We start from the raw sequence: 13,930 nt of genomic DNA, 5'->3' as shown, positions 1-13,930 counted from the left end.
CAACAGTCTGTAGCGATGAGCAAACTTGTTAGGGGAAGCATATGTGACCGCCCTGCAAATATCCATTATGAGGTGCCTCTTGGCTCACCCCACAAGGTGACCACACCTCTGGTAAATCTGCCTGCCATGTTGCCCAGAAGGGGAATGGCTGACATAATGTAGGCCGAAGGGATAGTGTCATTCAACCAACATCTAATAAACGAAGGGCAGGCCTTATGACCCTTGTTGGAGGATCTCGCAAAGTTACAAAAGGACTATTCAAAGATCTGAATTGTGAAGAAAGTCTCAAAAGGGATCTTGCATAGAAAGCAGCATGATGGAGAAAGCCAAAAGACCAAATAATGTAATCATATCACATTAAAATCTGCAGGTGACAGCAATGGGGTCAACATGACGGACACCCGCTCTATATATAACTAGCAGCTGTACCAGTGCTTCGCATGGTAATTCCTACTAAAATATATGACAAAGGTATATTTATATTTTATACTTTTTACATTGTCTACACCATGGAACCTACCCACATGCCAAATTTCAGGTTTGTAGCATATTGGGAAGTATGCTGAACATTTAGAACAGACACACACAAATATCCAAGCATTGCAGAACGCTTAAAAATTGTTTTAAAATGTATATTGCATTCTTTTTACATCTACACCATGCAACCTACCTACATGACACATTTCAGGTTTGTAGATTGTTGTGAAATATGCTGAACATTAGAACAGACACACACAAATCCCCAAATCCACCCTCACCCCAAAATAAAATTGGGGGAGAAATGTATATTTATATTTTATACTTTTTACATTGTCTACACCATGGAACCTACGCACATGCCAAATTTCAGATGTTGGGTAGTATGCTGAACAGACACACAATCACACATATACACAAAGTTCCCTTATATAAATATATATAGATAAATAATTACAATGCAATCTAATAAGACAAAGGGCCTCATTACGAATGTGGCGATACCATACCGCCACATTACGAGTTCTGCTTGTGGGTGCTGCTCTGCATGCCTGGAATGCAGAGCGGCACCCGCAAGCAGAACTCGTGATTGCCCCAGCACCGTTATAAACAGTGCCAGTGCAACCATGCTCCCCACCCCCATTCTGCCCTATCGAGCAGAATGGGGATCGGGAGCCCGGCCATACCGGCACCCGCGAATGGGCCATTACCGGCCCATTCAACTCGTAATGGGCCGGTAATGGACCATTCGCTTGTGCCGGTAGCGAGTTTGGCAGTGGCTACCGCCAAACTCATAATGAGGCACAAAGGCTCATAAAATACTGGTATTAACCACACATATGAAATCGCATCAGATTTTAAACAATGCTGAGAACATGCTGAATCTGCATGGCATTCTATTATGTGTATTGTAGGCAGGTAAATACATAGTGTTTAATTTTTGTTTGGACTTTGCTACATATTATGCCAATCTTTCTTTAATACAAGCACAGGTCAAAAGTCAACATAATGGTTTTACAATTGTAATTCTAAGATGGTGAACTTTTAACTTCAGTAGGCACGTTTTTCATTGCTTAAATTAATGCCAATTATTTCAAAGGCGTGTCCAAAATGGCTCTTAGTCCACTAGTCCACTATAATGCTAAGAGCATAAGTTACATAATCGAAACTTAACGTCACACTTCAGGATGGTGAACTTTTTTGATCCAGTGAGTCCTTTTTTCATGTTTTACATGAATGTTCATTTTTTAAGGCAAGTCGAAGATACGCCGAACCATAACACTAAGAACACTAACAAATTGCACTGTGGCAATTGTGACCAAAGTAAGTGAATTGGTGCCATTCAAGTAATAGACCTTTAATCATTCAGTGTCATCAGAAGATGAGATACATAATTAAAAATGGATATCACCACTCTAATCAAGCTTAGCTTTCGTTATTAATTAAATGCTTCATCGATTTTGAGGCTAACATAAATCTATCTATATAAATAAAAATGTAAATGTTCATTAGTTCAAAATCTTAAATCTCCGAAAGTTCTTCACTGATTGCTTTGAAATGTTTACATAACGTTGCATTCGAATAGGCGTGTGTTTTTATATACCTACTATACAGAGATGTCACACCGGTGACAGGTAAAACATACTTTTTCTGAAAAACAGCGCCATCTGTTGGACATAAAAGCAACACACGCTATACTAAACATTTTACTGCAAAACAGCGCCATCTGTTGGACGTAAAAGCAACACACGATATACTAAATATTTTACGATTCCATTTTAATGTTTCCGTGGCTCAAATACGTGCCAAGGAAGCAGTAGAGCAACGTGCGGCCTGACTTCAGCATGCACGGTTGCGAGCGTGTCGATCGTGTTCTGCAGCTTCAGATCTGCTTCGTTCTCAACAGAATGAACACGACAGGTTAAGTGGCTGAAAGACGTCAACGAGAAACATCAGCGTCACACACGACTCTGTGCTCAGCAATCACGCGATTACAATCGCCTTGCATTCCGGTACAACCTAGCTGATGATTATAGTTTGAGCCGGCATGTTCTCATCAGCACCATGATTGAAGTGTGTCCTTATTGCAAGGCTCTTAAATTTAATGGACAAACTAAAGGAATGTGTTGCGCCGCTGGGAAAATTAAACTGCCTCAACTTGGAGAACCGCCAGAGCCATTGTGAAATTAAACATATTAGAAATGTGCACTTTCTCTTTTCTTTCTTTCCCATTTAACCACACTGAGCCACAGCAACGCGTGGCCGGGCACAGCTAGTATGTTATAAAGAAAGACTGCAGGTTACTAACGTGAGATAGGAATACAAATTGAGGGGGTCAACATTTCAAGTTGCAAGCTAACAGCCAGCCATTTGGCGGTATAAACCCCCCCCCCCGCCTCCCCCAAGATGGGCCTTCCCCCGATTTCAGACATTAAGGCCAAAATTCTGAAGGAGTGGAAGGATCCTGAGCATGTCTTAATGCCCCGGTGCATGGCCAAGCTGTACCCATTGAAGGGCGTGGATTCCTTTCTTCCTGAGGCGGTTCATGATATCCGGCTCATTTTAGGCAGCTGTTCGGGATCCGGTTGACCAGAAGGAGAACTCTGCTTTGAAGAGGGCTCATCTAGTGCTCCGTGCCAATTGTTACGGTTCCTATACGGCCGAGATGGTGCTTGGTGGGTTCAAACAGCTCTGCAAAGCTATGGTGGAGGGCTCTGATTGCACGCCTTTATTTATCGGATATGCAGAATCAGGTGGAAAACCTATGATTTGTCCTTTGACGGAGTGAGGGACACGGCCATGGCAACGGGGGCCTGTGTTTCTGCCAGATGTCATATGCATTTGCAGGATTGGATCTCTGAGCGGTCCCAAAAGGCTACAGCGTTGAAGCGCTCGTTTGAAAGCAACAAGCTCTTTAGCGACACAGAGGAAGAGAAGGTCCACAGAGTATTCAGGGCAGACAAGCATGCCGACAAGCTGGTTCGAAAGTCTTCCTCTTCGGCGGCTGCAACTCTTCTGGTGATAAGTCCCGGGGAAGGAGGTCCGGTGACAAGGCTGGGTTCTTTCAGAAGTCAGGTGGATTCCATCCATGTCCTGGCGCGACAAAACCCTCCCGCCAACATCAGGGAGTCCTGACAACCACTGCTTGCCGGTGGGAGGCAAACTGGCACTTTTTCCCAGTCTGGGAAAAGTGTGACTCGGACCTTTGGGCTCTCCAGATGGTGCAGTACGGTTATCTGAGTTCATTTATCCCTGATTCAGTCTGGGATGACAATGACTGTTATGCCGGAACACTGGACCAAGAGGACGGCCTTGTCGGCATCCCTTGTCGGCCTGGTGGACAAGGGGACGTTTGTGAGAGTTCCCTCGGAAGCACTGGGGTTTTACGCTCTAGTCTTTTAGGTTTCCGAAACCCTTGGGGAAGTTGAGGTTGATATTGGACCTGAAGGCCCTCAATTTGTTTGAGAAGGGGGTTTGCTTCAAGATGGAGATCTTGCAGACAATGATTCCCTTGGTGCAGAGGGTGGACTGGTTGGTGGCTTTGGATCTCCAGGATGCCTACCACCATGTAGCCATCCTCCAGTCTCTTCAGAAATATCTCAGGTTTTCAGTGGGGGGGGGCATTTTCAGTTCTGAGTCCTTCCCTTTGGGTTGAAGTCGGCTCTGAGGGCGTTTACCAAGTTGGGGGCTCACCTGCATTTGCTGGGTATTCAACTCTCGCTCTGTCGTCAAACACTCCTCTGACATCTGCCACCTCCTTGAAGAACTAGACCTTGATGTCCTTGGTCTTACTGAGACATGGTTCACGGCCAGCTCTGTCACGAACTTTGACACTCTCCTCCCTGATGGCTACAAGATCCTCTCAGCACCCAGATCCTCCCGGTCCGGTGGGGGGTAGCCCTGATCTTTCCTGAGTGGATTCCTGCCTCTATCATTCCCACTCAGACCTACTCCTCTTTTGAATGCCTTGTCCGTAGGCTTTCTCTCTCGCCTACCCATTCTCTTACTGTGCTTACCATCTACGGGCCTCCTGGTCAAATCACCTCATTTCTCTCTGAGTGGGCAGACCTCTCCTGCTCCCTCCTCGCCTCAACGACTCAACTCCTCCTCGTCTGTGACCTAAATATACATTTAGACTCTCCTTGCTCCTCCTCTGTACTCTTCCGTGACCTCTGTGACTCCCTCTCCCTGTCCATCCCCCACCTCTGGCCCGACTCACTCTGCAGGGCACACACTCGATGTCTTGATCTCCTCTGACCTCCCGCTCTCCATTCCGCTGACCACGCCTCTCTCCTGGAGCGATCACTCCCTCCTCTCATCTCTCCCTCTCTTCCCCCCAAGCCAAGCCTACCCCAATACTGCCACTTACCGTCTCGGATATCCGGCCCATGAAGCGCGTGTCAGTTGAGGCTTTTGCCGCCACTTTCTCTCCCCCCCCCTCCACCTTTGGCTGTCTCACATCCTGACACAGCCCTGTCTCTGCTCTACTCTTCAATTTCTGATACGCTTGATGCTCTTGCCCCTGCCATGAGGATCCGTTTGAAGTTCAAAGCCAAGTGCAATTCCTGGTGTGACCTAGCTACACTTAAACGTAAGTGTAGGGCAGCTGAGAGGAAATGGAGGACTTCCTGTTCATCCTCTGACAAACTGGCCTGTTGCCTGCTACAAAGGCAATACCGACTCTGTCCTCACCAAGAAGAGAGTCCACGTTCAAGCTCGTGTCTCTGTGGCATCTAACAACTCGGCTGAACTCTTTAAAATCTGCAAGGAGCTGGCCAACCCTGCTGCAGTCTCTACCCCTCCTGTTGCCTCCCAGGCTCTTTGCAATGCCCTTGCCTCTCACTTCATTTAAAAAACCCAGGACATCCTGTCCACCCTCTCCACCCACACCCCTCCTCTTCCCTCTCCATCTGTGCTTGCTGACCCTCCTTTAGCCACCCTCCCACCATCCTTCTCGTCCTTTCCCCTTTTCACCCCTGACGAGGTTGCTAGACAAGTCCGATCTATGAAAGCCTCTTCAAAACAAGTTCATCCCTGTTCCTCTAAAACCATCAAGGACCACATTGACACCCTCGCTCCGGCCCTTGCTGACTTTTGCAACCACTCCTTTGCCTCTGGATCCTTCCCCTCCCCTCTGAAGCACTCCTTTGTGCGTCCTCTTCTCAAGAAACCCACAGCTGATCCTTCTTGTCCAGCTAGCTATCGCCCAATTTCCATTACTGCCTTTCTTGGCAAACTCCTGGAAAAGTTGGCCATCTCTCAGCTTAACCTTCATTCCAATTATGTTGGCTGTCTCCATGACCACCAATCTGGCTTCAGAGCTGCCAGAAGCATGGAAACTGGTCTCCTGAACATCCGTGAAGATCTGCTCTCCAACCTTGACTCTAACATTCCCTCTGTCCTCATCCTCCTCGATCTCTCTTCTGCCTTCGACACGATCAACCATACCATCCTGCTCAACCGTCTCCGTGAAAACCTGGGTATCACTGATCAGGCTCTGGCCTGACTGACCTCTTTCCTCTCAGATCGACCCTCCCAGGTACAACTTGGGTCCTTCCTTTCATCTACCTTCCTCTCTACCTGTGGTGTTCCCCAGGGGTCTAACCTCTCGCCCTGGCTTTTCAACCAATACCTGGCAACTCTCGCCCACTGCACTGCCACTTTCTGCTCAAATTTCCAGTGCTACGCTGACGACACAACTCATTTTCAGGCTGCCCTCTGCCACCTCCTCTCCCTCTCTCATCTCCGATTGCCTAACTGCCATTCAAGATTGGTGTGCCGCCAATGATCTTTGTCTGAATGCCAGCAAGACGGAGATCCTCCTCATCGGCACACCTTCACCATCCTTTCCCCTCACTCTCTGGCCGGCCTCCCTTGGCCCTCCTCCTACCCCCACCTGCGAGGCTAAGAACCTCGGGGTCATCTTTAACTCCACCCTTTCCTTCTCTGCCGACATCTCTGAGGTCTCTAAAAAGTCAAATTTCCGACTGCACCTCCTCAGAGGTACTCTGCCTTTCCTCTCCTTCCCCCAGAAGCTCATGGTATACCAAGCTCTGGTTCTCTCTAGCTTGGACTATTGCAACAGCCTCTTTCTAGATCTACCTGCCTCTACTCTCCGCCCTCTGCAACTAATCCAGAACACGACTGCAAGACTTGTCCTTGCGCTTAAGCCCTGGGATCGTATCTCTCCAGCTCTGAAATCTCTCTACTGGCTCCCAGTGGATGCAAGGATTAAATTCAAAACCCTCTGCATGGTCCACAGGGCTTTCTGGGGCCTGGGTCGATAATACCTTCAGCTATCTCTCCGCAAATACCTCCCCTCTCGAGCTCTTCGCTCCTCTACCTCCAACTCCCCCAGGGTCAGTCGTTTTGAAATGAGCTGGGGGTAGATCTCTGTCTTCGGCTGGGGCCTCCCTCTGGAACAGCCTTCCTGCCACTCTAAAACTTGAGAACCATCTCTGGTTCTGGAAGCACCTCAAGACCTTCCTCTTTCTTCTGTCTTCGCTCCCCCTCTCCCCTGCTGATCTGTTCTCTCTTGGCACCGTGCATTTGGCCACCCTCTGTCCTTTGGGCCCAGGTACATGCTCATCCTGCCACCCTCCCGCACTGCCTCCGGGCCACACCTTTCACTTGGGTCTGTATCCGTACCCATACAGCCCCCCCCCTTTTTCTTCCTGCACTTATCAGACCTACCCTGTCTGCTGCCTTAAACCTAGCACTTGCAAATTGCTGGCTGCATTACCACTGTTTGTTGCCTTTATTATGTATTTATCTGTTTCTCCTCTGCTTCACACTTTCCACTTCTCCCCCCTTCCATGCAATTTTCCCCTCCCCGAGTGGGGGTTTCTCATCAACTGGGGGGTCGGGGAGTCTCATCTCATTCCTTATCAAGATCTGGCGTTTATTGGGGCTTAGTTCTGCACCAGGCAGGGGAGGGTCATCCTCACCCAGGAAAGGGGCCCTTAGTCTGCAGGGTGTTCTGTCCTGTGTCTTGAGGCACGATTGGGCTTCGGCACCAAACCTGCTGGTGGTGTAGGGGCACATGGCCTCTTGCGTTTTCCTTGTCCCTTTGGCTCGTCTCCATCTTCGCCCCTTGGTGGTGCATCTCCTGCAACATTGGGTCCCCTACTCCCAATCCCTCGAGACTCTCAATCCGCCTTCTCACGATCTGCGGGAGATCTGTGATGGAGGCCGCACATGGGAACCCTGTAGACGGAGATTGGGTTGGAGAACACCACGAAGATCAGCCTTACCACCGATGCCAGCGGCCTCAGTTGTGGGCTTCTCTGGGGTCCATGACGGTGCAGGAACAGTGGGGTCTGGAGGAGCTCAGCCGCTCTTCGAATTGGAGGGAGTTGGCAGCAGTTTACCGAGCTGTGCTGTGGATCTCTCGCTGGCTCCAGGGTCAGGCGGTGCTGGTCCAGACCGACAATTCTCCCGCCATGGCCCATGTCAAGCAACGAGGGATCAGGGGAGTTGGTGGCCCTGAATGCCTTGGCGGGGTGCATAGGGGCCTGCGCCGAGTATCAACTATTGTCCCTGGAGGTAGTTCACATTCGGGGGAGGTGAAGAATGTTGTAGTGGACTGTCTCAGCAGGGTCTTTCCCAGTTCCCAGGAGTTGGTCTTGTCGGACAGTGCATTCTTGGAGATCTGTCAAAGGTTTGGCGCCCCCGGTCTTGGATCTCTTTGCCTACTCCTCCTCTGTCAAAGCCCTCAGGTTCTGCTCCTGGTTCCCTTTGGTGGGTGTTGGGGGGACGCCTTGAACCTGGAGTGGCCTCAGGGTCTTCTACATGCTTTCCCTGCCATTCCGAGTTGGCCCTGCCTTCTACAAGCCGGACAGGAGTTGGGGTTCCATGTGATCTGCTGGTCAGGCTAGCCTTGGGTATCTTGGGCCAGGTGGCTGAGACCATCCTTCATTCTAAGAGGCCTAGCAAGCTTAAACCTATGATAGACACTGGGCACAGTTTTTGCAGTGGTGTGAGGGGTCTGACCAGGAGGTCAGACCCCTCACACCACTGGAAAAACCTATGTGGTATCCCAGCAATTCTGCAGTTCCTTCATGATGGGTTTGACCCCTCACACCACTGGAAAAACCTATGTGGTATCCCGGCAATTCTGCAGTTCCTTCATGATGGGTTTGACAAGGGTCTGGCGATGGCTACTCTTCGTTCCCAGTGGGCTGTTCTGAAAACTCTGAAGGGAGGGCGCCCTAAAGGATGAGGGGCTGGTGGGTTGTTTCATTACGAGTTTGGCGTCCTCTCTGCCCCCTCAGTATATGGGTGTTCCTCCTTTGCATTTGCCCCTTGTTTTACTGTTCTTGCAATATGCTGCCTTTGAGCCCATTGACCTTATTGATATGAAGCACCTCAAGATCGCCTTTTTGGTCACTGATACTTGGGCTCGTAGATTGGGGGAAATTGGGGCTCAGTTGCGTCAGCCTCCCCTTCTCAGAGTCCTTACTGATGCTCCTCTGGCACTGCGCTGTGAAGTTTCTGCCCTGCCCAAGGTATTTTTTAAGTTTCATTTGTCTCAAGATGTGGTTCTTCCTGCTTTTTTTCAAAATCCCCACAAGCCTGAAGAAGAGGCCTGGCATGATATAAATGTACGACGATCGGTCTCGGCATACCTTTCCCGGACAGGGGGAGGTTGAACAGCCTTATTGTGACTTTTGGTGCTGCTGGTGCAGGCAGGAAGGTATCTGTGGTGTCCAGCAGTCATTGGATTAAGACTGTCATCACTATGGTCTTCCGATTTGCCGGTTCTGCTGCATGTACAGGGTCGTTCCACAACGGCCTCCTGGGCTGATGTGAAGGGTGTCTCCCATCATGAGATCTGTAGGGTGGTGTGAATAACCGCAGGGATGGTTCCTTTGGGTGGGGGTTTTGTCGGTGGGCCAACTGTAGTTTCGGGATGGATCTTTCTGCAAAATAAATGTGGTGGTGGCTGCTGCATAGGACAGTGTTTTCGTGTGTCTCATTGGGACCTGCATTGTGGCTTGGGTACACCTCATAGGTACTGGGATAAAGAAGAGAGACATGGAGGTAATGCTCTGATTAATTAGCTGCAATATGCATTACTCCTAGTACTCTAGTGCTACTCTTCCTCGTCACAGTATGTACAACACTCCCCCCCCCCCCCACCACCACCTGGGGCATTGATGGTCCCATGAATTTGGATGAACTAAGGTTTGTGGGTACGTAAGGGGGTATTATACTTCTGGGGAGAAGAAGAAAAAGTTCCAGTGTGGGAGGCGGGGCTAATTGGTAAATACGGTGACGTGGAAGAGTACGACTATGAGCAATGAACTTTCCCGGCAAATAATCGGAACATTCCTCGATTCAAGAAGGTGGGGGGAGATCGTTCCAGTTAAGTAGAACTTTGTGCTGTTGTATTTAAATAAACAAAGAATAGTTATGTTTTGCAAGATATAAATACATTAGAGATGCTGAAACTCGTTTGAAGTGGCTGCGTTTGTTTTCTTCCGTTTCCTCCATACTTAGTAAAGGCAAGAATGGGAGTGCATATGATACATCAACTCATTGTTAACCCAGGGAGAGATCAAGGGTATTTATAGCACCGCAGGCCACATTACCAGGATGTTCACATGTAGGCAGGTATACCAATGAGAAATAAGGTTAACATAGCGCTACAGCATATAGCCCACTCACCACCCACAAAACCTGTGCCCTGAAATACCGCAACCCCACTCCCTCCTCACCCTTTCCCGCCCTCCGGAACTCGCCAGCAACCCGAGGCTCGTAACTGGAAGAAACGAGAACTGTGCCGACGACAACAAAACGTAAGAGTTAAGCAAGGCATGCCGGGACACGTAAGCCTCTGAGAGGATGTCGCTTAACAAACCAGCGAACGGTGTGGTCGTGTGGATTTAATGGAAATAAAGAGGTGTGCCTGAAATGTACACTGCAGCTAAATCTGTTTACAAAAAAAGTGCCTATTCGTATGGCAACGGACAAATAACATAGTGCGTACGAACGAAGCTGACCAGCACATAAGACAGGCTTTCATTAGAAGAACGGACCTAAGAACGTAACTACATCATAACATTTTAAGTCTTTAGCTCTAAGCAAATTCTCTCACTGTGCACCAGACGTGGTCGCTGGAGGCGCACGAAGAACACGTTTTGGACTATACAAGTCATAAAGTCACTACAAATGGGAAAATTTAAGACGTGGGTCGGAAAGTGGCTAATTTAGAAGGGGCAGATGAGGGTTGATGAATTAGTGTGCCCAACATTGCAAAATGGTTTTGCTCATTCCTTAAGACAGTTTGCATTAGGGTGGCCAACTTTTTGAGATCCTTTCACTGAACACAAGCAGTGTTGCAAGGTCAAAAGGAAAAAATAAGCTGAATGTCCCTCTAAAACAAGCTGACTCCCAACCAAATAAGCTGTAAAAACAAGTGCACTTCTAAAACACTGTGAGCAGGCCTCAAAAGAAAAAATACAGTAACGCAAACCTACATAAAGATGTTAAGTTATGTTAAAGGTACTCATATAGCGCACCGTCACCAACAGAATTGGTCCCCAGGCGCTCTGGCGGATTTGTAAACGAGAAGGTTGGAGGGGTTAGTAAGGTGAAGAGGGAGTAGGATAGTGAGAGGAGTGGTGTACTGTTGGCAGCTTCAACTCGGTAGACACCGGGTGCTGAGCTTTGGTGCGAGTATTGGATCGGTGTCAGTCCGCGTTTGCTTTGGGTGCAGTTTATGTGTTGTTGCAGTGTGGTGAAGTGCGTGCAGCTTGTTGTGAGAGGTGGTTGTGTGAGTTTTTTGAGTGAGATAATTATGCAGAGAGTTTGAGCTTATATTGGTTAGTGGGTTATATGACATTTAACATGCTAACATTCACAGTTCTGTCTAAGTAAAATACTTTTTGATCTACATAATTCCGTCTAAGTGTGGCACTCGCTAACCTTCACAATAATTATCTAGATATGGGACAGGCTAATGTTCTCAATTCTAAGTGTGGCACATGCTAATGTTTAAGTTCCATCTAGGTGTGTCATGTGCTCACATTCACAATCCTATCTAGATGCGGCGTAGGCCAATGTTCTCAATTCTGAGTGTGGCACATGCTAACATTCAAGTTGCATCTAGGTGTGGAATGTGCTAATATTCCCAATCCTATCTAGATGCAGCGTAGGCTAATGTTCTCAATTCTAAGTGTGGCACATGCTAACAATCACAATCCCATCCAGATGCGACACAGGCTAATGTTCTCAATTCTAAGTGTGGCACATGCTAACATTCAAGGTCCATATAGGTGTGGCACATGCTGACATTTACAATCCTATCTAGATGCGATGCAGGCCAAAGTTAGGAATTCCGTCTAAGTGTGGCACATGCTAACATTCAAGTTCCATCTATGTGTGGCATATGCTGACATGTACAATCCTATCTAGATGTGATGCTGGCCAAAGTTAGGAATTCCGTCTAAGTGTGGCACATGCTAACATTCAAGTTCCATCTAGGTATGGCACATGCTGACATTTACAATCCTATGTAGATGTGATGCAGACCAAAGTTAGGAATTCCGTCTAAGTGTGGCACATGCTAACACCCACAATTCCATCTATATGCGGCGCAGGCCAGAGCCAAGAACTCCAATCAAGTGTGGCGCATGGCAACATTCACATTTCTATTAGGGTTCTATCAAGTGTGGTGTATGCTAACCTTCCTAATTCCATCTAAGTGAGGCAGATGCCGACATTCACAAACCTATCTAGATGCGACGCAGGCTAGTGTCCACAATTCCCTCCAGGTGTGACACTTGTTAACATTGACAAGTGTGTTAGGATGTAGTACAGGGCAACATTTCAAATACTGTCATGGATCAATCCAGGTGGTGGTCACAAAACATTCTAAGTGTGCATGGGCTAAGTCTATGGCATTCTATGTTATGGGACGGTAAGGTAGAGTGGCGGGGGCTTTCTGGAGTAGAGTAATTGCTCTACTCCCCACCCATGCCACACTTACAGTTTTAGTTGGTGTCTGTTAACTGCTGGCTTCACTGGCTTCCCCTGCGGACACCTGCAGACACCATCTTGAGCCACCTCTGTAGGAGCCGCCCTTTGCCTTGGGGCCCTTGGCCACGGGGCTGCCGGGCCTAGGGCTGCCCAGGGGAAGGCACTTAAGATCTTGGGGGGAGCCTATCACGGGCGATGGGCAGGTCGGGAGGCGGGATGGGGTTGGGAGAGAGAAACAAGAGCCCATAAGGGCAGGGGGGGAAATGCTGCACTGCACGTGGGGGTAGGGGGGCACTTACCAGGTTTTTTGGGCCACATACCAGGCCCCAGGAGGGTCTAGAGCTCAGCAGCTCACCTGAAAGATAACACAGATATGCTATATGCTAGAACAAAACGCATTTACTAAAATTACATTTTATTTCCAGGAAAATGTGTGTACTTTAATTTCTCATCTGAATGAGGCTTCTAAAAGCACATCTTTTGGCAATCACGCAATTTACCTTAGTAACCTGGAGTGCAAATCAACAGGGCATAGCAAAGAATTTCACACAGTCTTCTGCGGGGCAGTACTCTGGATGGCCCATGCAACTTGTGAATAGGAGCAAAAGGGGTGAAAATTGATGTTGACCCTGCTAAGGTGAGTCCTCTATACTTGCCCAGGATCGCACAGCTAGAGAAAGAAAAATGTAAAGTCGTGCCCCGTTTATAATGAGATGAATGCTTCCGAAAAAATAAAAAAAAGGAAACACTGGATGCACTTCCAGGCTGTTTATGTTGTACATCTTTTAACTTATCCCCTCCTTCCCATAACAACGACCAAGCCAGAAGGCAAATAGAAAAGCCCCACTACGTGAGCCAGTCCCCAAAAGGTTTCCAACTGCATTAAATGTAGGTGGAGAGCTTTTTGGTATGCTAATGAACCCTGGAGTAGGGGCGTTGAGATATCAGGGTATGGAAGGGCGCATTGTGGATAATAACACAATTGCAGCAGGTCATCAAAAGGCTGCAGGCAGTGAGCCCCTGCCAACTTGTGTCATTGCATGACAATAGAAAGGTGTGAACGGACGAACGTTAGTTCTCCTTTCATGCGTGATTTTACAAGCAAGAACACAATAAACAGACAAAAACCGCAACAAGCGACCTGACCAAATTATAAGCGACTTTGGGGAAAAACAAGCCTAAAGTCACTTACAATAAGCGCACATGGCAACACTGGACACAAGGCGGTGATGACGTCACAGTGTCATTCACGTTTGGCCCGCCCCTTCCCGTGCACTACCACAGAGCACTGAGCAGAATCAATGCATTGCACACGCAGCTGTTGACGTGACAGACCTGCTGTGCATATGCATTATAAGTGGTTCGCCTTTAAAGCGGGACTCCAGGCAACACACTTTTAGTGCATCTGCACAGCAGGCCTGTCACGTCAGCAACTGTGGGGCAATTGAATGCAATAGGACTCTTATTCACA

General features: G+C 48.2%; 1 protein-coding gene across 1 annotated transcript in view; it reads right to left on the bottom strand.

Moving 5' to 3' along the window:
• PRMT2 (protein arginine methyltransferase 2) overlaps positions 1-10,282 on the bottom strand; it is a 921,423-nt gene extending 911,141 nt beyond the window's left edge. The window contains exon 1 of the mRNA XM_069616030.1: positions 10,197-10,282. The gene's annotated coding sequence lies outside the window, so the exon portion shown is untranslated. The remainder of the gene's footprint in view (positions 1-10,196) is intronic.
• Between the last annotated feature and the right edge of the window lie 3,648 nt (positions 10,283-13,930).

This window comes from Ambystoma mexicanum, chromosome 9, assembly GCF_040938575.1.
Source record: "Ambystoma mexicanum isolate Mex_15411 chromosome 9, UKY_AmexF1_1, whole genome shotgun sequence".
Classification (NCBI taxonomy): Eukaryota; Metazoa; Chordata; class Amphibia; order Caudata; family Ambystomatidae; genus Ambystoma; species Ambystoma mexicanum.
The sequence above is the reverse complement of the archived record's forward strand: the minus strand, read 5'-3'. Positions and strand labels throughout refer to the sequence as shown.